At 47.3% G+C, this 21974-nt stretch overlaps 1 long non-coding RNA gene and 1 other non-coding gene across 2 annotated transcripts; both read left to right on the top strand.

Annotated features, from left to right (window-relative positions):
- The first annotated feature begins 7962 nt into the window (after positions 1-7962).
- Positions 7963-8079, top strand: LOC121137396. The gene has a single exon (XR_005874636.1). It is a non-coding gene; the product is annotated as a U5 spliceosomal RNA (small nuclear RNA).
- Positions 8080-10316: 2237 nt separating this feature from the next.
- Positions 10317-11296, top strand: LOC121137229. Its single transcript, XR_005874467.1, has 2 exons — positions 10317-10674; positions 11168-11296. It is a non-coding gene; the product is annotated as an uncharacterized LOC121137229 (long non-coding RNA).
- Positions 11297-21974: the final 10678 nt, after the last annotated feature.

A 21974-nucleotide genomic window follows, 5' to 3' on the forward strand; every position in this document is an offset into this window, starting at 1 on the left:
GGTCTCATGTGGAGAGTTAGTCTCTAGCCACGTTGAGGAAAGCATAGCAGTCTGAGTGAATCTGAGGAGCAGTGATGTCGGGAGCAGTTTGAGGATCACCCCTTTGGTCTGTCTCTGAGTCTTTGTTTGTTTGTTTGTTTGTGCTACATTCTTCTAGCAGAGAAGGACGCTGAGCTCCGTGGAGATCTAAGATAGACAGGCAACAACTTTGGAAGGAGGTGTCCCCTCGGAAGTGAGCAAGATTGCTGAATTGTTTAACTAATTCATCCTCAAGTGATGCTGGTCCCCAGATGGGGTGTGTCCAATCACTGACCAACACACACATCCCCTGGTGTCCATCCCTCCTGCTGCAGCACCATCCCACCACCCTCTGAGTATCACTGCTGCTGGCCCTTCCCCCCACCACCCTCTGAGCATCACTGCTGCTCGCCCTGCCCCCCCACCACCCTCTGAGCATCACTGCTGCTCACCCTTCCCCCCACCACCCTCTGAGCATCACTGCTGCTCACCCTTCCCCCCACCACCCTCTGAGCATCACTGCTGCTCGCCCTGCCCCTCCACCACCCTCTGAGCATCACTGCTGCTCGCCCTGCCCCTCCACCACCCTCTGAGTATCACTGCTGCTCGCCCTTCCCCCCTCCTGGGTGCTGCTTCTCTCCTTGAGCATAGGGTTATTTCAGTACAATAGCACGGTCATTGTATTGTTTACATGGCTCCTTTGGCAATTCCTAGGAAATGTTTATGAAACCGTACTTGTTAAGCCAGTATTGTAAAATTTCACAGCTCCATAGACTAACAAAAGAGGACAGCATCTGAGTCTAAGACCAGTGTTCAAATAAAACGTCTACTTCCTGTAACACTGGACTTAGCACTTTACTGTCTCTAATGATGGTTCGTGTTCATTCAGTGGCATATCACAGTCTGTAGTTCATCCTGCATAGTACAGAAAGCAATGGTGCAGTGCGTCGATGAAGCCTTAGATTTGGTGACTGATGATTCTGACATCAACAGAGAGTTGCTATAACGAAGAAGAAAAAACAAGTCTGAAGACTAGAGATCAAATCTAGGGTCTGGTACTAATTATATACAACTGATTTTGATATTGACTTTACATCCAGAAAAAAAATATTCATTCTGATCATTGACTGGCAGATTTTAGGTTTTTTTTTAAGACTTACTTTATTAGTTTTAAATTCTTCCTCATATCCCTCCACCAGCCCATAAAATATGCAGATGACCTAAGTTTACCAACTGGATGTTGTAGCCCAGAATTTTGACCCTTGTTGTACAGAGGCAAAGTATGTCCAGTACAGATTCATGTAGTGAGTGCTGGGTCCCTAGATGGTGACACTATTTGGGGTGGTTCTGGAAAGTTTGGGAAGTGGGGTCTGGGTAAAGAAAGTGGGCGCTGAAGGCCGGCTTTTGAAGGTTACACCTTGTCCCAAGCTCCTGTCTCATTCTCTGTTCCCTACACCTTACGAGTGGGAAACTGGGGGCTGGAGAGATGGCTCAGAGGTTAAGAGCACTGTCTGCTCTTCCAGAGGTCCTGAGTTCAATTCCCAGTAACCACATGGTGGCTCACAGCCATCAACAATTCAATCTGGTGCCCTCTTCTGACATGTAGGCAGAACACTATATATGTAATAAATAAATTAATCCTAAAAACCCAAATAAATAAAGAAAAACGAGTGGGAAACTGCCCAGTGCTCCTGCACAACAACTTCTGTCCAAGCAAAGTCATGAAACTGTGGCCTAAACCTTCTGGAACCACAAACGAAACAATCCTTCCTCTCTTGATTGTTCTTGAAAGTATTCGGTGTAGTCAGACGTTTTCTTTGGGACCTTCAGGTCCCCAGTAATGACATGGAGACTTATTATTATGAAAGCTTGGTCAATAGCTTAGGCTTGTTTCTAACTAGCTCTTATAACTTAAACTAACCCATTTCTATTAATTTACTTTCTGCCTCGTGACCTTATTGCCCATCCTGTTTGCTCTGTAATTCCTGGTGTCTCCCCATAACTCTGCCTTCTATTTTCCAGAATTCTCTCTGCCCCTAAAATCCTGCCTAGCTATTGGTAATTTTAGCTTTTTTATTTAAATTTAAATTAGAAACAAGGTTGCTTCACAAGTCAATTCCAGGTCACTCTCCCTTTCCCTCCCCTCCTCCCACACCCTCCCACCAACTCCCCAAATATCCCCTCATTTCCCTAGGGAGGGTAAGGCCCTCCATGGGGGTGTCCATAGTCTGCATTTCATCCAGGGCAGGGCCTAGACCCTCTCCCAAGAGTCCAGGGTGAGAGTGCATCTCTCATTGTTGGATGGGAGCCCAAAGTCCATTTGTATACCGGGGATAAATACTGATCTACTACCCAAGGCTCAATAGATTACCTAGGCCTCCTCACTGACATCCACATTTAGGGGGTCTTGATCAGTCCCATGCTGGATTCCCAGGCATCAGTCTGGGATTCAAGAGCTAACCCTTATCAGGTCAGCTGTTTCTGGGGTTAAACCAGCCCAGTCTTAACCCCTTTGCTCATCAGTCCTCCCTCTCTGTCACTGGATTTCTTGAGTTCAGCTCAGTGCTTAGCCGTGGGAGTCTGCCTCTGCTTCCATCAGTCACTGAATGAAGGTTCTGTTTCCCAGACTCTCTGGCCATGGGATTGTAGGCTGACACTCCCCAGATCTATGTCTAAAATTCAGGTAATTTAGCTTTTTATTAAGAAGAATGACAGATCTTCACACAGCATAAAGAAATATTCCACAACAACCTGGGTCACAGTTACAGAAAAATAGCTGATTTGCAAAGTCAGAATGCTAATGCTTTAACAGCAGTACGAAGAGCAGCAGCCTGGGGAGTCTGATGGCTAATCTAATGAGATTACTACTTTTGCCGAGGACCCAAGTTTAGTTCCGAGCACCCGTGTTGGGCGACTTAAAACTGCTTGTTGCTCCAGATTCAGGGGCTTCATGGCCTCTTCTGGATTCCATGAACACTTGCACTCACTTGTACACATATCCACACACATACTTTAAAAAATTTTGGAGAGACACAGAATGATGATTGTTTTTGTGGGTTGAATTATGGTTTCTAAGAAGATATGCTGTAGTCTTTATCCCAAGTACGCAATGATGCAATTTTATTTAAAACAAAGGTTTGGAGGTATAGTTCTTTAAAATAAGGTTATTCTAGATTAGGGTGGGTTTTGATTTCAATGTGATTTATATCATTTTAAGAGAAGCAGAAGAGATACAGAGACCCACAGAGGGAAGATGGTTACATAGCTGGTCCAGGGAATAAATCCCAACACTCAGGAGTCAGAGATAGGAGGATTTCTGTGAGTTTGAGGGCAGCCAGGGATACATAATGAATCCTTGTCTCAAAATAAAACAAAAATTAGTCATGATGCTATGTGACATTGTCTTTCTACATCAAGCCCTATGTATTGGGGAGTGGGTACCTATTGTCCTCATCCTGTACATGATGCCCAATCTGTAGCTTCTCCCAGGCCACTTGTTAGTGGTACCAAAAGATCTCCTTCCTTATATTGTTACAGTGACATAAGGAGTAATTTAAACACGGAAACAAAAGGATACATGGAAATGATGAAAATAAACACAATTGACCCTAAAATCTTCCAGAATAGTCCATAATACCTCATTTCCCACATTTATAATGTAAACAAAGCCACTAAGAAAGAAAGGCAGCTGGGAGCTGAGTAAGCATTTCCGAGGATCAGATGGGATGGACTGGGATGGATAATGGAGCTTAGATGGAAAGGTATCCTGGAGCTCGGGAGCCAAGGAATACCACAGACCACAGTAAGCGTAGCAGCTACAGCCCTGCTGCAGGGAAAGACTTCCTCAGTGTACCGGCTCTGCTCGGGCAGGAGAGGGTTTTCCAGCTGGGGATGTTTTCCCAGTGTAGCAGTTTTGCTCCTGCAGGAGAGGGCCTACCTCGAAGTTGCTACACTTCAGCTCTGCTCCCTGGAGAGCGGAGTGCAACAACTCCGCTCTGCCAGGGGAAGGTTTCCTGAGCAGAAGTGTTACAGCCCTGCTTGCTCCGCTCTGCCCAGGGTTGTCTCTGCAAAAGAAGATCTTCACCCAAAGCTCATCCAAAGGTTTATTGGGAGGGAAGAATCCAGGAGAGTGGCAGAGGACAGCCAGGTAGCTCGAACAGCCACAAGCTGAACAGACACAGGGATTCTTGGGAGAGGGGGAAGTGTTTCCAGGGGGGGATTGGTCAGATTTCAATCACCTGCTCAGGGATTGGCTAGTTTTCTGCACATGGTTAAGGTCAGATTTGGCTCCAGTTTCAGGGCCAAAGTATGTTTCTTTCACTGGTCCTTTTTAGCCTTTTGGCTCCAATTTTAGGGCCAGGGTGTATCTCTTTCACTGGCTCTGGGACAAAGTATGTTTCTTTGGCACTGGTTTCAGGGTCTGGGTGCATTTCTTTAGTTCTGGTTGCAGGGCCAAAGTGTGCTTCTTTGGCTCTGTTCAGGGTGTGTTTCTTTGGCTGGCCCTTTTTCCCTACAGGCTATACAAATGGCTCAGCAGTTAAGAGCACTGACTATTCTTCCAGAGGACCTGGGTTCAATTCCCAGCACCTACGTGGCAGCTCACAACTGTCTGTAACTCCAGTTCTAGGAGACCTGACAACTTCACACAGACATACATACAGGCAAAACATCAATGCACATAAAATAAAAATAAATTTTAAAAAAGGACAGTTCCTTTGAAGTCCACCATAAAAGTCCAGGCAGTCGGCAGAGGCAGGTGGATCTCTGTGAGTTCGAGGCCAGCCTGGTCTACAGAGTGAGTTCCAGGACAGTCTCCAAAACAATACAGAGAAACCCTGTCTTGAAAAAAAAAAGTCCAGGCAGTTTATACTCAGATATGCTCACACGTGTACATTTGAGTAGGAGGGGAATGGATGCTCTGAACCAAAGACGTTAGTTAACTCTAGGGCTGAAGAGGCAACTGCCGTGCTACCTGGCTGTAACCACTCCTTTCCATCAAACCCTGAGGTGCAGGGGGGAGATCACGAGTTCCTGGCCTGTCTGAGACACACAGTGAAACCTGACAAGGCAGGGTGCGGTGGCTGACACCCGTGAGGACTTGCTGAGGTAAGAGGATTGCAGCTTCAACTACAGAGTAAGACCTTGACTGAAAAAGAAATCAGCAACCATAGGAAAGACAGGCTGAGTACCTGAAATCTTCTAGTCAACTAACTTGAAATCCTCACTATTTGGACTACCTAGACCCTGAGCGTGCAGAGACGATTTTACACACTCCTTCCAGAGACCACACTCTAGAAAGGACACCAGCTGGGGATGGGTGGGATAGGACAGAGACTGGCAACCTGCTGGAGAAAGTTGGCACAGACTGGGAAACGAGTAGCAGCTACAAGTCAGGGAGAAAATGGGATAGAACACTCCAGAAAAGGAAGAAAACACCTAAGATGACATAAAGATATGAGAGCCTAACGTAACCTGTAGAGAACCGTGGTGGAATATGTGTCGTAAGGCGAGCGATCAGAGCGTCTCCTGGACTACTTTAAATGCCCTCAAGTTGGCAATAAAGATTCATCCTCATAGCTGACACATGAGAAAAACCAAGAGTCCCTATTTGTTAAACACTAGATACCCCCTGGGGACTGGGGACTTACCCCTGGGGATTGTGGACTTCAAAGAGGACTAGACGCCTCCTTACAATGGGAGAGGACAAAAGCCATGGAAATTTCAACCAATGCCAACCCTGAGTGATCCCCAGGCTAGTAGGGCACCCTAGGAAAGTGCCAATTATGTTAAAGTTGTTCTATAGTAATACGTGTTAATGATCCTACTATTAGAAAACCCATAGTTATTTAACATGAAAGGGCCATGGTTAACTAACTTCCCTTTGAGTGACTTTAAAATGGTGTTTAAAAAATGGGGGCAGGGGACAAATATGGCAAAATATTAACAACGGTGAACCCAGGTAAAGGAGTTCCAGTCATTTGTGAGCTACCTGACATCAATGCTGGGAACCTAAGTGTCGAAAGAGAGAAAGAAGCCACGCAATAGAGTGGGGGGGAGGGATCATAAAAGGGGGGGAGGGGGAGGAGGGAGACCGGATTCCACGGACAGGAGCAGCGGGAAAGAGGAGAGGAAAGAGAGGCAGGGGAGAGGGAGAGAGAGGGAGTTATTGTCCAAATGCATTCTTATTTAGGATTAATTCAATAATTGATACCACATTTACATATGCATATTAATTTTTATTATGTAAAATCTCTTCGAGTTTATTTCCTGTTCTTCCCTGAATATTTACTGCAGAAGAAGATGGGGATTTTGTTTTGTTTTTTAGAATCAGTGATGCTGGCACAGAGGCACCTGAGTCCATTCCAAGCTCTGAAGAAAAGCAGGCAACCTATCGGGAGTTCCAGGTCACCCTCAGCGACAGGCTCACACCCAGATCTGGGAAGAGGCCAAGGCAGGAGGGCCACTCAGAGGTCCACACCCTCTTGGACTTAGTGATTTCCGGATCAGTCTCGTAAACAAAGGACGGCGTCCTACTGTTCTCCCATCATAATAAAGCAAGGTGAGGTGTAGCTGGGTGGTAGTGGGTCCCGTGTCCAACGTTCGACTCCAAGCTCTGGACATAAGTAAACACAGAAGCCCTAGATTGCTTATTTACTTTCACAAAACTTTTGAACACTTTTTCCACGTTATTAAATAATCCCTAAAAACAATGCTTGCTTTTATGTTAGATAAGCCTTACCTTACTAAAATTCACGGTCCTTCCGTCCCAGCGCTCCCAGTGCTGAGAGTTCTGGAGTGTGCCACCCGTACCAGGATGAAAAGACCTTCAGTGGAGTTAATCCCACCTCCTTCTGCATGGCAGGCAGGCCCTCTGCCACTGAGCTGTATCCCCAGTCTTAAGGACAAGATTTTTTTATTAAGTTATACCTTTTCCCCTCACTCCCCTCCTACCCTTCTCCCTACCCCCCCAACACACACACACACTCACAATTTACTCAGAAGGTCTTGTCTTTTTCCCCTTCCTAGGTGGATCCATGTAAGTGTCTCTTAGGGTCTTCTTTGTTACCTAGGTTTCTGGGGATGTCGCCTGTAGGCTGGTTGTAAGGACAAGAATTTGTTTTTCAACTTTTTTGTTTCTTTTTTTTAGGATTTTATTTATTTGTTTGTTTGTTTGTTTACTAGTTATGTATATAGTGTTCTGCCTGCATGCCAGAGAGGACACCAGATCTCACTGTAGATAGTTGTGAGCCACCATGTGGTTGCTGGGAATTGAACTCAGGACCTCTGGAAGAGCAGCCAGTACTCTTAGCCTCTGAGCCATCCCTCCAGCCCTTTTGTTTCATTTTTATACAATGGAGCTAAGAATGGAACCCAGTCCCTCACGCATGCTAGACAGGTGCTCTACAATGGGCTCTGCCCATAAAAGGCGTATTTTGGTTTTAATTACTTTCCCTTGTGTAACCCTGGCTGTCCTGGCACTCGCTATGCAGACCACACAGGCCTCAGATTCAAAGCTCCCCCTTCCTCTGCCTCTACCTAACGATGCTGAAATTAAAGGGCACACAGAGGCCAAAGTCACGCTGGGATATTGGACCAGTCTGACCGCTTTTGTATATATCTGGCTTTCGCTCTGACCCCTAGTGGCTGCCCATTGCCTAGCAGCAACGGGGACAAACTCCTGGCACTTCCGGAAACCGAAGGACAGGCAGCCACTGGTCTATATTTGCATACCCACAATGCACTGCACTGGGATCGTTACATCATTTAAAAGAGCAATGTCTCTTTTTTATTATTATTCTTCATCCTAATTTCTTAATTTGGTAGAAATTTCAAGGTTTTGTCTTAGTTGAAAGAAGCAGTCACCGTTTTTAGTGGGAGAATAGTTACCATTGGTGAACTAGGAGGTACCGTCGGCCGAGAACTGTACACCGGGAGGCACAGAGCATACTCTGGTTTCTCTTCAGATCGTATAAATCTTTCGCCTTTTACTAAAGATTTCCGTGGAGAGGAACAATTCTGAGTCTTAAACTAATTTTTTGAGGCCTTGCTTCTTGCGAGGCTGACAATACTGGTTAAAAAATAGACTGTGCAGTATAAAGCACTTTTTTTGGGAGTGTTAAACTTTAAACGTGGGTTCTGTCTCCCTTCACTGGGGTGACTTCTGCTCTTGCTGCCCGCTTTTTCTTATATTTGCTGCGTTTCCAAATAATGGCAGGTGCAGAAACTGGCGGACAGTCGCAGAGAAAACGCCGCAGATTCCCAGCAGCTACGCCCGGTGCCTGGCGCCCCCTGGTGGCGCCCATCGGCAACAAGCACATTCATACAAACAGGAGCCATTGTAAGAAGCTATTTGTTAAAAAAGCGAGCGGTGGCCGGGCGTTGGTGGCGCTCGCCTTTAATCCCAGCACTTGGGAGGCAGAGGCAGGCGGATCTCTGTGAGTTCGAGGCCAGCCTGGTCTACAGAGTGAGTTCCAGGACAGCCTCCAAAACAATACAGAGAAACCCTGTCTTGAAAAACCAAAAAAAAAAAAAAAAAAAAAAGCGAGCGGTGGTGGCGCACGCCTTTAGTCCCAGCTCTCTCTCGGGAGGCAGAGGCAGGCGGATCTCTGTGAGTTCGAGGCCGGGACAAGCTCCAAAGCACAGAGAGCCCTGTCTCAAAGACTTAAATAAGAGCGTTTTTCTCCCCTGTGTTCTCTGCCAGGTCCTAGTGGAGTCCAAAACTAACGCAGCAGGCGCTCCAGGCTAAAAGGTTCAGGGGCAACACTGTTAGAAGCTGAAGTTTCCACACAGAAGCCGTATCTAATTTAAGATTTAAGATTCTTCAAGGTTGATTGGCCTACTAGAAATTCCTGCTTATGGAGAGTTGGAATGTTGCAGATTCACAGCCAAGTTATCTTTGGTCCGGTTAACAGACCCTCGCTGCTCACATTTGTGTCTACCTACCGTCTCTCGGCTATCAGACAGGAAAAAAAGCTTTAGAATATATGGATTTAGAAAACCAGTAACCTCCACGGACCTAAGGACCAGACATCATCGAACAGCTGTAACTGAGTCTCCTGCCTGGGTTCCCACCAACGTGTTTGAAAACTGCCTCGATTTATGGCTCTCTTTTGTTTCTCGACTATAAAAATCTCATGAACTATAAAAACTTCATGAAACTGCTTCCCTGTTAGAACATGTTACTCGAGACAACCCGAGTCCATGTCCCTAGACCATGGTGCTTTGTATGTGGCTCAAGAAAAACCTGAGGGGCAAGCTGTGTCGACACTGGATCAGGCGAAGCTTACCCAGAGAAGATGGAGCAGCCGCACAGATGGGCAAAGTCACAAAAAAGAAACCAGAAGTCAGAGCAGCGTCAAAGACTGGCTTAGGAGACAGGCGGCAGAGCCTGGGCCAGGGCGTGGCGGCAGGGCCTGGGCCAGTGGGCAGGTAAGAACGGAAGACACCTGTTGTAATAGGATGGACTCGTTAAATAGTGCTGCCCAGACAAACTCAAAACCCCAATGACTTAATACAACAGTGCCTCAGTGCCTGCTGGTTCAAAGTCACCGCAGGTCTGCCTGACTCTGCAGGGCAGCTGCTTGGTAGTTTAACTCTGAGGTCTTCCGGGCTGCAGAAGTGGGAGATCTACAGGCCTTACAGATCTGCAGACTCCTGCAGACCACTCATCCCTTCCATCTGAAATGAAATATGTCTGTTTTGCTCGAAGTCTATTATTCAAAACTCGTCAAATGTCAAGTGCCCCTCACCCTGCCCCCACTCCTCCTGCACCTGGGTTTTACCTAATGTGGGAGCAGAATCCAAAGATGTCACCCACATCTCTCCCCTCCTATGTATGCAAGCGCTCCTCTCATCAAGAGGTGGGGGCAGCTAGGTGTGGTGTCCCTCACCCTTAATCCCAGCACTCTGGAGGCAAAGGCAGGGAGAGCTCTAGTTCGAGGCCACCCTGGTCTGTATACTGAGTCCAAACAACCAAGGCTGCATAGTGAGCCCTGTCTCAAAAACAAACAAAAATTGAGGTTCTAATCCCGGTGGCTCACAGCCACCTGTAAATCCAGTTCCAGGTGATCTAATGCCCTCATCTGACTTCCAAGGGCTCCTGAACACATATGGCACACATACTTACACATAACATAAATACAGAGATATTTTGTTTGTTTGGTTGGTTTTTTTGGTTTTTCGAGACAGGGTTTTCTGTGGCTTTGGAGGCTGTCCTGGAACTCACTTTGTAGACCAGGCTGGCCTCGAACTCACAGAGATCCACCTGCCTCTGCCTCCCAAGTGACAGAGATATTTTTTTTAAAGATGTAGTAAATTGAAATGAGAAGCCATGACTGTGGACTGAGTTCCTTGTGGGACCCAAACAAGATCAGACCAAACCAAATAGATTAATCTGTCTAACAGACTGAAAAGTTAAGGAAGCAGTTAGAGCCCAAACACAGCCAAGAGAGTCTACAAACAAGAAATTCCAGTCACCACAGGGAGGAAATACCTTCTGCTTTAATCTTTACAGAAAAAAAAAACTGTAGTCTCCTGTCACCAGGCAAATCTCCCCGCCCCGTAGTGCTGTTTCCTTGACCCTCTCTCAAACCCAGATTCGCCCCTGTCCAACAGGAGCTGCCATTCTCCTCTGCAGAATGAAGACTTCCAGCATTCGTGAGTTCCCAACAGAAACCAATTAGAGGCTTGTCTGGGTAGAGGAGTAGAGCAGTTAGTCCCGGATGGGTAGAGGAGTGAGCAGTTAGTTAGTTATAGATGCGAGTGGCCCTGGGTAGGCCAGAACCGTGCTCCTACTAAGTGCACAAGCTTCCACCACTGAACCGCACTCCCAGCCTTGGAAAATGCGCTCTTAGTAAGGGAAGTCACATCAAGACAGAAATTTCCATTTACAAGAGTGTCTCCCTCCCCCATGGAAGGCCTCACCCTCACTGAGGAGCAGAAGAGGGATAGGATGGGGGGGTCGGCGAGGGCATGGGAGGGAGAGGCAACTGGGATAGGATAGGGGGGTCGGTGAGGGCATGGGAGGGAGAGGGAACTGGGATAGGATGGGGGGTCGGCGAGAGCATGGGAGGGAGAGGGAACTGGTATATGTAAAATAAGAGTGTTTCTAATTTAAATTTTTAAAAAAAGTGTCTCTCCTCTGCACCAGGAAGGGCAAGGTAACTAAACTTTGGTCACCAGAGAAGTGCTGACTTAAATCTGCAAAACAAACTTCACTGTTGCTCACCTGCTTTTCCTGGCTCTCTCAAAGACGGTATATTAAACAACCTGAACTCTACACCTCCTGTGTGAAACTTACTCATTTTTCCTGGCAGTTTGCCATGTATACTTCAAGCATCCCCTCTCCACCCGTGGTTTCTGTCTTTTAAGGCTTTGGTTACCTCTGTTCAACGGCATTCCAGAACTATGAAATGAAAAACTCCCAGACACCTAAAAAAGAGTTATGCTGCAAATCTCATGCAGGTCCCCGCCCTGCTGCTCTGCTCCAGGACCTGAAGCATTAAGACTGTCGGGGCATCTGTGGTGTTGACATGAAGAAACAACAATGTATAGACATGTATAGAATCCAATATCAGTCACCCAAAGCACATACATCTGCTCACCCAGAAAGCCAATACTCGGGGGGCAAGAGCTACCAGGTAGGAAATAAGGGTTATTCAATGACTGACACACAGAGAAGATGGAGAAGGCTCACCTCCCCCCCCCACGAAGGAGACCATCTCGGGAAAGACAGGTATAGGAAAGGGATTCTTTTACAGGGAAAGAAAGGAGGTATGCGGGGCCTGGGCAGAAGACCCTATGTTAAGTAGTATCTTCAGCCAGGTGGTGGTGGCGCACGCCTTTAATCCCAGCACTCAGAAGCAGAGGCAAATGGAACTCTATGAGTTCAAGACCAGCCTGGTCTACAGAGCGAGTTCCAGGACAGCCAAGGCTACACAGAGAAGCCCTGTCATGGAAAAACAAAAGCAAACAAACAAAGTAGTTTCTTCAGTCATCTATAGCATCAGTTTTTATTTTGTTTTCTTCCATTTTTCCTTCTATATGGAACAGCATAATTAATCTCAACTTCCTAGAACTTTTTCCTATCCTATTTTTTTCTTTAGATTTATGTATGTGTCTTGCCCGCATGCATGTATCTGCACCATGGAGGCCAGAAGAGGAAGTCAGATCCCCTGGAGCTGGAGTTACAGACAGTTACGAGCTGCCACGTGGGTGCTGGGAATCAAACCCTGGTCCGTTGGACGAGGAACCAGTGTTCATAACCACTGAGGCATGTCTCCACCCCTCTGAATCAACATATTCTGCTGAGCTTCTTGAGTGCCCAAGCCGGAGCGTCTACAGCCTCATTGCACAGCGGTGGATGTGCACAGAGACCTCGGGGCAGGGAGTGACTTAAGCCTAAGTCCTCAAGAAGCTGTGTTCTTCTAATAATGCTTCAGGCTGATGTGGAGTCCCACCATTTCCAGAAACTTTTTTTTAATTATTTTATTTTTTAAAGATTTATTTATTACATATACCTGCCATAAGAGGGCACCAGATTGAATTACAGATGGTTGTGAGCCACCACGTGGTTGCTGGGAATTGAACTCAGGACCTCTGGTAGAGCAGTCTGTGCTCTTATCCTCTGAGCCATCTCTCCAGCCCCTCCAGAAACTTTTGAGACCTACGCTGACCCCAGTGCAGGGTTGCCCACACAACCTTGTACTTAATGTCACCAGTGAGTTTGCTGCTCGTGGGAGCTCAAGCTTCAATAGCCAGAAAAGAACAGCTTTTTAAAGAGGAAACTTTATCTCTGTAGTCCAGACCAGCCCCAGAGCCCAGTCTAGCCTCCAACTCATCTTTCTGCTCCACCTTTGGAGCAGGCACACCATACTGGGCCTTTGTTCTCTTATTTAATAAGTGTATACCCCAAAATCATAAATAGTTTCATGTTTCCACACGTTCTCCATAATTATTATCCAACAACCGGATAAAAGTCCATCGGTCTACATGCAGTAGTTTAACAATCACCTCATTGTGGAGAACTTGGTCTCCCTCCAGCTTGTTACATATACCAATCACGCTACAATGAATGTCTTTCACCTGTGTGTGTACGCGCTCTTTCGAGTTGTTTAATTGTTTCCCAAGGGCTTATCCCCATGAGAGCCGTCACTGGATCTCAGGGTGTGAACAGTTTTATGGCCATTGAAGCATGCTGCTCTAATGGGTCCCAGGAAGGTTGTGACTACCAGTCCACTCATCCAGAGTCCCCAAATGAAGATGTGTTCCTGGCTGGGTTTTTGTTTGGGTTGGGGTGGGTGGGGTTAGTGGTGTTGTTTTGCTGAACATTGACACAGGAAAAAAAACCAGATCCTCAATTTAAAAGCTACTTGCAATTTGCCTTCTTTCTTTCTGCATTTCCTAAAGATAAGCAGGGACTCTGGTATGCCTAGATTAGAATAGATTGGGTGGTCCCAAAAGATGAGATGCCACCCAGGCTTCAGTTGCTTCTTCGGACCAACCCTCACCTAGTAAGAATTCAAAGGGCAGATTTTAGCAGGGGAAACAAATCAGGACACCGTGGTCCATGTCTGTAATCCAAGTACTCAGGAGGTGGAACCAGGAGTTCAAGGCCAGCTAATACCGAGTTTGAGACCAACTTGGGGCATAAGAAACCCTATTTCAAAAATAAGATATAAACAAATAAATTATTTTATTAAAAAATAATATGTTTTGTTTTGTTCTGTTTCCAGACAGGGTTTCTCCTTAACTCTGGCTATTCTGTAACTCACTCTGTAGACCAGTTTGGACTCGAACTTACAAAGATCCACCTGCCTCTGCCTCCCCAGCACTAGGATTAAAGACGTATGCCACCATCGCCCGGCATAAATAATTCTAAAACAACCATTCAGTTATAAAGAATAGTATGATCACACAGACACACATATGCAGGTAATTGAAAGTACATTATTTATTTTATTTATTATTATTTTATGTGTTCGAGTGTTGTTGCCTGCACGTGTGTAGAGACTGTGTACGTGAGATGCCTACAGAGCCCAGAAGAGGGCAGCAGATCCCCGGGAACTGCAGAAAAAGATGGAGCCACCGCGTGGGCGTTGGAACCCGAACTTAGATCTTCTGCAAGAACAGCAGTGCTCTTAACTACTGAGACATCTCGACAGCCCCCAAACTAAGTGGTTTAAGTGGCAGATATATAGAGGCTGGTGGGGTGGCTCGGTGGGTAAAGCTCAGCAGCTTGACTACCCGTGTTCAATCCCCGCAGCCCAGGGAAAGGTAGGAAAGAACCCACTCCACAAAGTTGGCCTCTGATGTCTGTGTCTGAACAGCTGTGCGCACACGCAAACATCACACACACACACACACACACACACACACACACACACACAGAAATAATTTTAAAAGAAAGCTCAAGGCCAACCTCTGTAACAGCAAGCTCAACGTCTGGCCCACTTGAACAAGAACAAGACCAACACTCTGGAGCCTGAGATCTCTGTGAGTTCAAAGCTATCCTGTCCTATATAGCGAGTCCAGGCCAGCCAGAGCTGCATAGAGGACCGTGTATCAGAAAACAAAGAGGGGGAGCACAAGATATCAAGAAAAGAAATTCCACTTTACAGCAGCTTCCTAAAGTACGTTCCCTAATCTCAACACCATTTTAAAAAACTGCCTCTGCAGGTACGCGTGTGCGCGCGTGCGTGTCGCATCTCAGGACAACCTTGTGGAGCCAGCGCTCCCCCACCTGCGTGTGGGCTCTGAGGATGAAGCTCGGTGGCCAGGACCCCCTGGGCCGTCCCGCAGACCTAGGTACTGCTTTTCACGACCCCCTTCCTCTGTTTCCTCCCCTCATCCACAGTCAATTAGCCCGCGCCCCGCCTAGCCCGCAGGGCTGCCTCCTCCCTCCCGTGCCCCACCCCACCCAGCAACACACACACACACACACTCCCTGTGAGAAGGGCCTTTCCGGTTCTGCATCTCAGAACCGGTCTGGCGGGAATCTGCTCTCGGGCGGTGGAATGAAGTCGTCAGAAATGCTGGTGGCGCTGGCAAAAAAAAAAGCCTGGGTGCGCTGGGCGGCCGAAAGAATAACAGTTCCGCCCTTACACACGCATGCACACGCACGCGCACACACGCGCACACGCGCACACACGCACGCTCACACCGTACCCCAAGGCACCCCTGCGTGGCTCTTCCAGCTCAGCCTCAAGTCTCCCTGCTTCGTGTCCGTCCAGAGCTGACGGGCGGAACCACGACTCGAGCATACATTAGAATCTGCACATGAAAATAAAAACAAAAGCAAAACCCTCAAGAGCTGTCCCCTGGGCTGTATTCAAATCAGTGCAGGGCTTGGCTGTCCCCTAAAGTTTTGGTGTTCGTAACCATCCAAGGCAATTCCCCACATGTCTATTGCGCCACAGTGGAGTCAAACTCGGGGAGGCCAGCGAGACTCCCGCATTCACTTTCAGAGAAGTCATATCTGAATGCTTCCTCTGGACAGCATGTTGCTGCTGCCCCTGCATCATTTACCAGATCAAAATACATAACCCCCCAGGGAGATGAATGGTCAAAATTGCTGTGGAAAGGAATTTGTATTTGAGCTCAAGGTCTGCATCATTAAGGTAAAGGATGCTAGGTAGGAAGAGAAGAATAAAAAGTCGATACCCCAGCCGGGCGTTGGTGGCACATGCCCTTTAATCCCAACACTCGGGAGGCAGAGGCAGGCGGATCTCTGTGAGTTCGAGGCCAGCCTGGTCTACAGAGCGAGTTCCAGGACAGCCTCCAAAGCCACAGAGAAACCCTGTCTCGAAAAAACAAAAACAAACAAACAAAAAAAAAGTCGATACCCCGCTGCTTTCCAGGTGCCAGCTGGGACAGAACGGACATCAGTCAGCTTTGTCTCCTACAAATGGCATAAACCAGAACTGGTGCTATCCTTTCTGAGGCAAACAGCAGTCAATAGCCTACCCTGTCTGTGACCCCTGTTGACAGACTAATGGGTGATGTCTTTTGACACAAATAGCATGGTTAATAGCCAGTAACCCCTTTTACAAGTGGATTGGTCATTGTTGGTTACGCCCTTTGACGGAGAGCTGGAGATTCCCCAGGACAAACAAGGCCGTAGACAACCTAAGACAGCAGCGTAGCACCACAAAGTGCTGCACGTCTGTCATTCTGGCACTTAGAAGGAGGGAGGCAGGAGGGCCAGGAGTTCAAGACTCTCCTAAGCTATATAGCAAGTTTGGGCCCAGTCTAAGCTACATAGACATTATATGGAGAGAAAGAGAAAGGGAGAGCGTTTTACAACCTTCAGAAGACCAGTCTTAAAGCCACAAAAGGATCAGTCTCCGCTTTGTGGTTTTACCCCGGAAACCATCCTGTCTCCCCCAGCCCCGCCATACACACGCAAACTCCCACACTGTAAAGACTTCAAGCCGAGTGTGGTGGCGCACGCCTTTAATCCCAGCACTCAGGAGGCAGAGGCAGGTGGATCTCTGTGAGTTCAAGGCCAGCCTGGCCTATAGAGTAAGTTCCAGAACAGCCAAAGGACTGCTACACAGTCTTGAAAAGAAACAAACATGGGCTGGAGAGATGGCTCAGTGGTTAAGAGCACTGGCTGAGTCCTGAGTTCAATTCCCAGTACCCACATGGTGGCTCATAATCATCTGTAATGAGATCTGGTGCCCTCTTCTGGCATGAAGGCATATATGCAGGCAGAACACTGTATACATGATAGATAGATAGATAGATAGATAGATAGATAGATAGATAGATAGATAGATAGATAGATAGGAAACAAAAATAACTTGGATGTGCACTGTCCTTTCCCTGTGTGTCTCTTTAAACACCCACGCTTCAGTCTGAAGTATGTGCTAGCTCTTATCTCTACTTCATAAACTCCATGACTCTACTTCACGCTGACCTGCTCTGGCACTCTGCAGCGTAGCCAGGGATCCGCCTTGACCTGAGTTAGGTCCTGAAGCGGCAAACTCCTCAGGCTATTGACATCGGTGCCAGACTACATCTCCCCACCACAACTGGCATATTTCCTTAAGTGTTTCCCAAGCATACTGTTTCACACTGAGCCTCCTCCCAGCCCTGTTTCCCTGGATCTGGGTGGCCAGCAACGGGTATGGATGCTTCCCAGAGGGCTTGGAGAATCAGTTCAGTTGATAGTGTGTGAGCCCCTGTCATATGTGCAAAGCCCTGGGTTTGATCCCTAGCCCCACACAAAACCAGAAGTGGACTGAAGCAGGTCTACAGTTCCATTTGAGAGGAGACAGGAGGATCAGATGTTCTGGATCCGCTACATAGTGAATTTCAGATGAGCCTGGGCTGTGTGAAACCCTTTCTCGGAACAACACACACAAGAGAAAGGGAGGAAGAAAGAAAAAGAAGAGAAGAATCTTGTCAGGTGGTGGTGGCACACGTCTTTAATCCCAGAACTCGGGAGGCAGAGGCAGGAAGATCTCTGTGCGGCCAACCTGGTCTACAGAGCTAGTTCCAGGCCAGCCAGGACAGAGAAACAAGACAGAGAAATCCTGCCTAGAAAAGAAAAGAAGAGATGAGAAGGGGAGGGAAGGGGAGGGGAGGGGAGGGGAGAGGAAAAGGAAAATCCTCCCAAGGCATTGAAAAACCATGCACATTTTCGACTGTTGCAGTGCAAGTTAGTCACTTGTTCTAAGTTACTGAGGTAAAACTGCTTTACTGCCAAGAAATGCCAAGTGATAAAGACTCCTTGCAAAAAGACCTCAATATGTGAAGTGCTTGGGGACCCGAGAACAATCCCCAGCGCTCAGGTAAGAAACTGGACATGATTAGGTATGTGTATAATCCCAGCATTGGAGAAGAGACTGAATCCCTAGGGTTCACCTGCCATCCCATCTAAGCTAATGGGTACACGCCAGGTCTCAGTGAGAGACCCTGTCTCAAAAAGCAACGTGAACAGTTCCTGAGGAACACCACCAGAGGTTTAATCTTCACATACACACGCACACCAAAGACTTGGTGACCAGACTCTTGCATGGCTCCTAGCGAGTTGAGACATGTCCCTGGGCTGGCCCTAAACAATGGCTTAAAATGCCTCCCTGAAAAGCCTCAATGCTGCCAGGAAAACTGACTGTTTATTCCAGTCAAAGGTCCCAGAACTTCCTCATAGGTCGCCAAGCAATTACTTGAGAAATGGGAATATGGTTCAACACATCCAGTTTTCCAGGACTCTGGGTCTCCAACAGATACACACACACACACACACACACACACACACACACACACACACACACACACACACCAACTTTCTCTACTCCACTGCAAGCTGTCTTCTCTAGAACATGAACACTGTCTCAGGCTTCAATTAAAGACATGAACCACCACTGCCTGGCTGATTTGGGATTTTCTTTCTTTTTTGTTTGTTTTGTTTTTTTTGAGACAGGGTTTCACTGTATTGTTTTGGAGTCTGTCCTGAAACTCATTCTGTTGACCAGGCTGGCCTGGAACTCACAGAGATCCGCCTGCCTCTGCTTCCCCAGTACTGGGATTAAAGGCGTGTGCCACCAATGCCTGGCTTGATTTGGGATTTTCTACACAGGGCTGGCCTTGAACTCTGATCTTCTTGAAATAGGGCTCCTTAAAACAAAGAATCCATAACTACTTCTCCAGATTCCTACAATGGTCTCATGCTGAGAGCAAAAACTGCCCCCAAACTGCTGAAGCCTGGAACCAGGAGCATGCAACAGAACCCGCCCCCCCCCCAAAAAAAACAGTGTATGACCTATCTCTCACTTTCAATCTGGGAGGAGGCAGTGAGGCAGCATGGCTGCACCTTTTGAGAGCGTTATCTGACTTTGTCCTATCCCTGCTATAAATTGTAACTGCTGTGCCTGTGAGAAATGTTGTTTTGTTTTCCCTATCAAAGGAGTTAGGCTACCAATGGTTTTTTTCTTGTTTTGCTTTTGTTTTTGAGATAGAGTCTCACTATGTAGCTCTGACTGTCCAGAAACTCACTATATAGACCAAGCCCGGCCTCGATATCAGGATATCACAGATAGCTGCCTGTCCTCTGCCTTCTGAGCACTGGGATTACAGATAGGTGCCACATCTCTGGCAATGCAATTGAGAGAGAGAGAGAGAGAGAGAGAGAGAGAGAGAGAGAGAGAGAGAGAGAGAGAGAGAGAGAGAGAGAGAGAGAGAGAGAGAGAGAATAGATATAACTTCCCTCAGCATATAAGCCTGTGCACCACGGGTTTGCAGTGCCTAACAAGAGAGCATCAGATACCCTGAGACTTGAGTTACAGATGGTTGTGAACCAGATTCCTTGGAAGGGCAGCCAGGGCTCTTAACCACTGAGCTGTCCATCCCTGCCCAGGCATTCTTAGGAAAGTTTTGAAGCACCTCAGTAGGACCAAGGCCTCAGGCCACACCAGTTCCCCAAGTGGGAAAGGTCACTAACAGGCAGGCACTACGGGCTAACCTTTGCTTTTTTGAGAAAAGGCATCCTATGACTTAGGCTGGCCCCAAACTTGAGTAGAGAATAAGACTGAACTGATTCCCCTGCCTCAGCCTCCCTAACTCGAGCTCACAGGCCGGCACCACCACACCCAGTCTTGAGTATACAGTATCCATGCAAGCAGAAGAGGGCACCAGATCTCATTATGGATGGTTGTGAGCCATCATGTGGTTGCTGGAAATTGAACTCAGGACTTCTGAAGAACAGCCAGTGATCTTAACCTCTGAGCAATCTCTCCAGCCCAAACTGTGGATTTTGAGGAAGGATGAATCTTAAATTACTTTCAACTATGCTAATAGCTTAGTAGGAAGCCACAAGGGAATCCGTTTTTCCATTTATAAGCTTAAGTGATCTTTTCTTACTCCTGTGATATGGAATGCACATCAAGAGATGGAATCCAGGCAAGACTCCATGGTTCATGAGGACCGATAATGCTCCCGGACCAGCCTCTCCCTCTAGTGCCGCCGATGCACTCAGCGCGTGGAGCCCGTGTCCCATCTCGGATCAGGTTCTCATCTCCCTCACACGGAAAGGGCAGACAGCTGAGAGGTAACAAGGGCAACCATTTGCCACTAGACAAAAGCAATTTGAGTTGGAAAGTAAGAACTCGGCAACCCTCACTCGTGCCAGCCAAAAGAGGTTGGTAGTGCCCCAGTTCTAAGTCCTCAAGCAAGCTTTGGGGTGCCTCGCTGAGAGGCGCCAACAGAGAGATGGCCAGCGTTCCTGTTGGAGAGCTCCTGGGGGACTCTTGGAGTGCCAGCCACCTGCCGTACATGGCAGAGCAAGTCTGTGGGTCACTGACGGAAGGAGCAGTAGCAAAGGTGCCATGTTTTCAGCAGGTCTCGAAGGTTCCGTTAACTAAGGCGGGAATGAGTCGCCCTGCGTGTGGTCAGTTGGGTCCTGGAGGCTGGCTCCCTCAGGACAGGCTGTCCCATGAGTCGATCTCTGAGGAGTCTTGAAGGAGCAGCTTGTTGGATCCAGACCCCAGGCCTGAGTTAACAGAGTTGAGACACTCTCAAGAAAAAAAGTAAACTAAAAGAAAAGAGGTAGACCCGGTGGTGGTGGCGAACGCCTTTAATCCCAGCACTGGGGAGGTAGAGGCAGGCGGATCTCTGTGAGTTCGAGGCCAGCCTGGTATACAAGAGCTAGCTAGTTCCAGGACAGCCTCCAAAGCCACAGAGAAACCCTGTCTGGAAAAAAAGAAAAGAAAAGAAAGAAAGAAGGAAGGAAAGAAAGAAAGAGAGAAAGGAGGTGGGGGAGGGGAGGGGCGGGGCAAGAGCAAACATTTCTAATTTATTTGTAGAGATTTTTTTTGTTTTGTTTTGTTTTTCGAGACAGGGTTTCTCTGTGGCTTTGGAGGCTGTCCTGGAGCTCGCTTGGTAGTCCAGGCTGGTCTCGAACTCACAGAGATCCGCCTGCCTCTGCCTCCCGAGTGCTGGGATTAAAGGCGTGTGCCACCAACGCCCGGCTTGATTGTAGAGATTTTTCCCTGTCTTTTTTTACAGTTGTTGTATTTCATTCCTGGTGGTTTATTAAACCAATATTCTGTGTATTGAACGTTTTAGATTAGTTTCAAGAATGTGCAATTATGCTGCAATCAAATACTTTTGTGAATACACGTATTCATATTGTTAGAGATATATCTTCAGGGCTGCCAGTCATAGGCTGAATGCATATGTAGATTAGCTAAGATATTGCAAAACTGTTCTGATCCAGAGTTATACATTTTTGTGTTCCTTCCAAAACTCTATGTGAGTGCTTGTTTTTCATAACCGTGCCAATTGAGTCTGCTGTCAAGCTCCTGGGTCCCTGCCAATCAGATAGGCCAGGCTATTTTTAATTCTTCATGCTAACTTAGCCCCAGCAAATCCTGCAGGTAACTAACGTCACAGTTGGAAGTGCTACACCAGAGCGGTCTGGCGCCCCCTAGAGGCAACACTTTCGTTGCAGGAAAGCCCTCCTTTTCACAAGCTATTGGGCATTTGCATTTAAGTACTTCATTTCTTACTCCCTTTTCCCTCAACAAAGGGCAAATAAATGATCCCCGCATTAAAACATATCTTTCCCCTCGTATTGTAATGTGTACAGCATCCCCAATTTGAAGAAATTGCAAATAACTAGGCATTCCAAACAATGAAGCATCATTGGCATTAAAAGTCGTATCTGGGGTGGGGACTTGCCTAGCATGTCTGAAAACCTTGCTTGGGTCCCCAGCACTGCGTCATGCATCCAGCGTAGTGGCACATTCTTGCCATCCCAGCACTCAGAAGATGGCATAAGAGCAAGCAGGTAGAAGCCAGCCTTCTAGAGTTGGAAGCTAGCCTGGGACACACGAGACCCTATCCAAACAAGCAAACGAAAAGTAACATCAGACACACAGACACTTTTATTTCAATGACTATGGAAATACAAACTGAAACAGAGTATAAGCGTCCACACAAAGCTCTAATTGGAA

This window comes from Mesocricetus auratus, unplaced genomic scaffold (assembly GCF_017639785.1).
Source record: "Mesocricetus auratus isolate SY011 unplaced genomic scaffold, BCM_Maur_2.0 Super-Scaffold_100676, whole genome shotgun sequence".
NCBI lineage: Eukaryota > Metazoa > Chordata > Mammalia > Rodentia > Cricetidae > Mesocricetus > Mesocricetus auratus.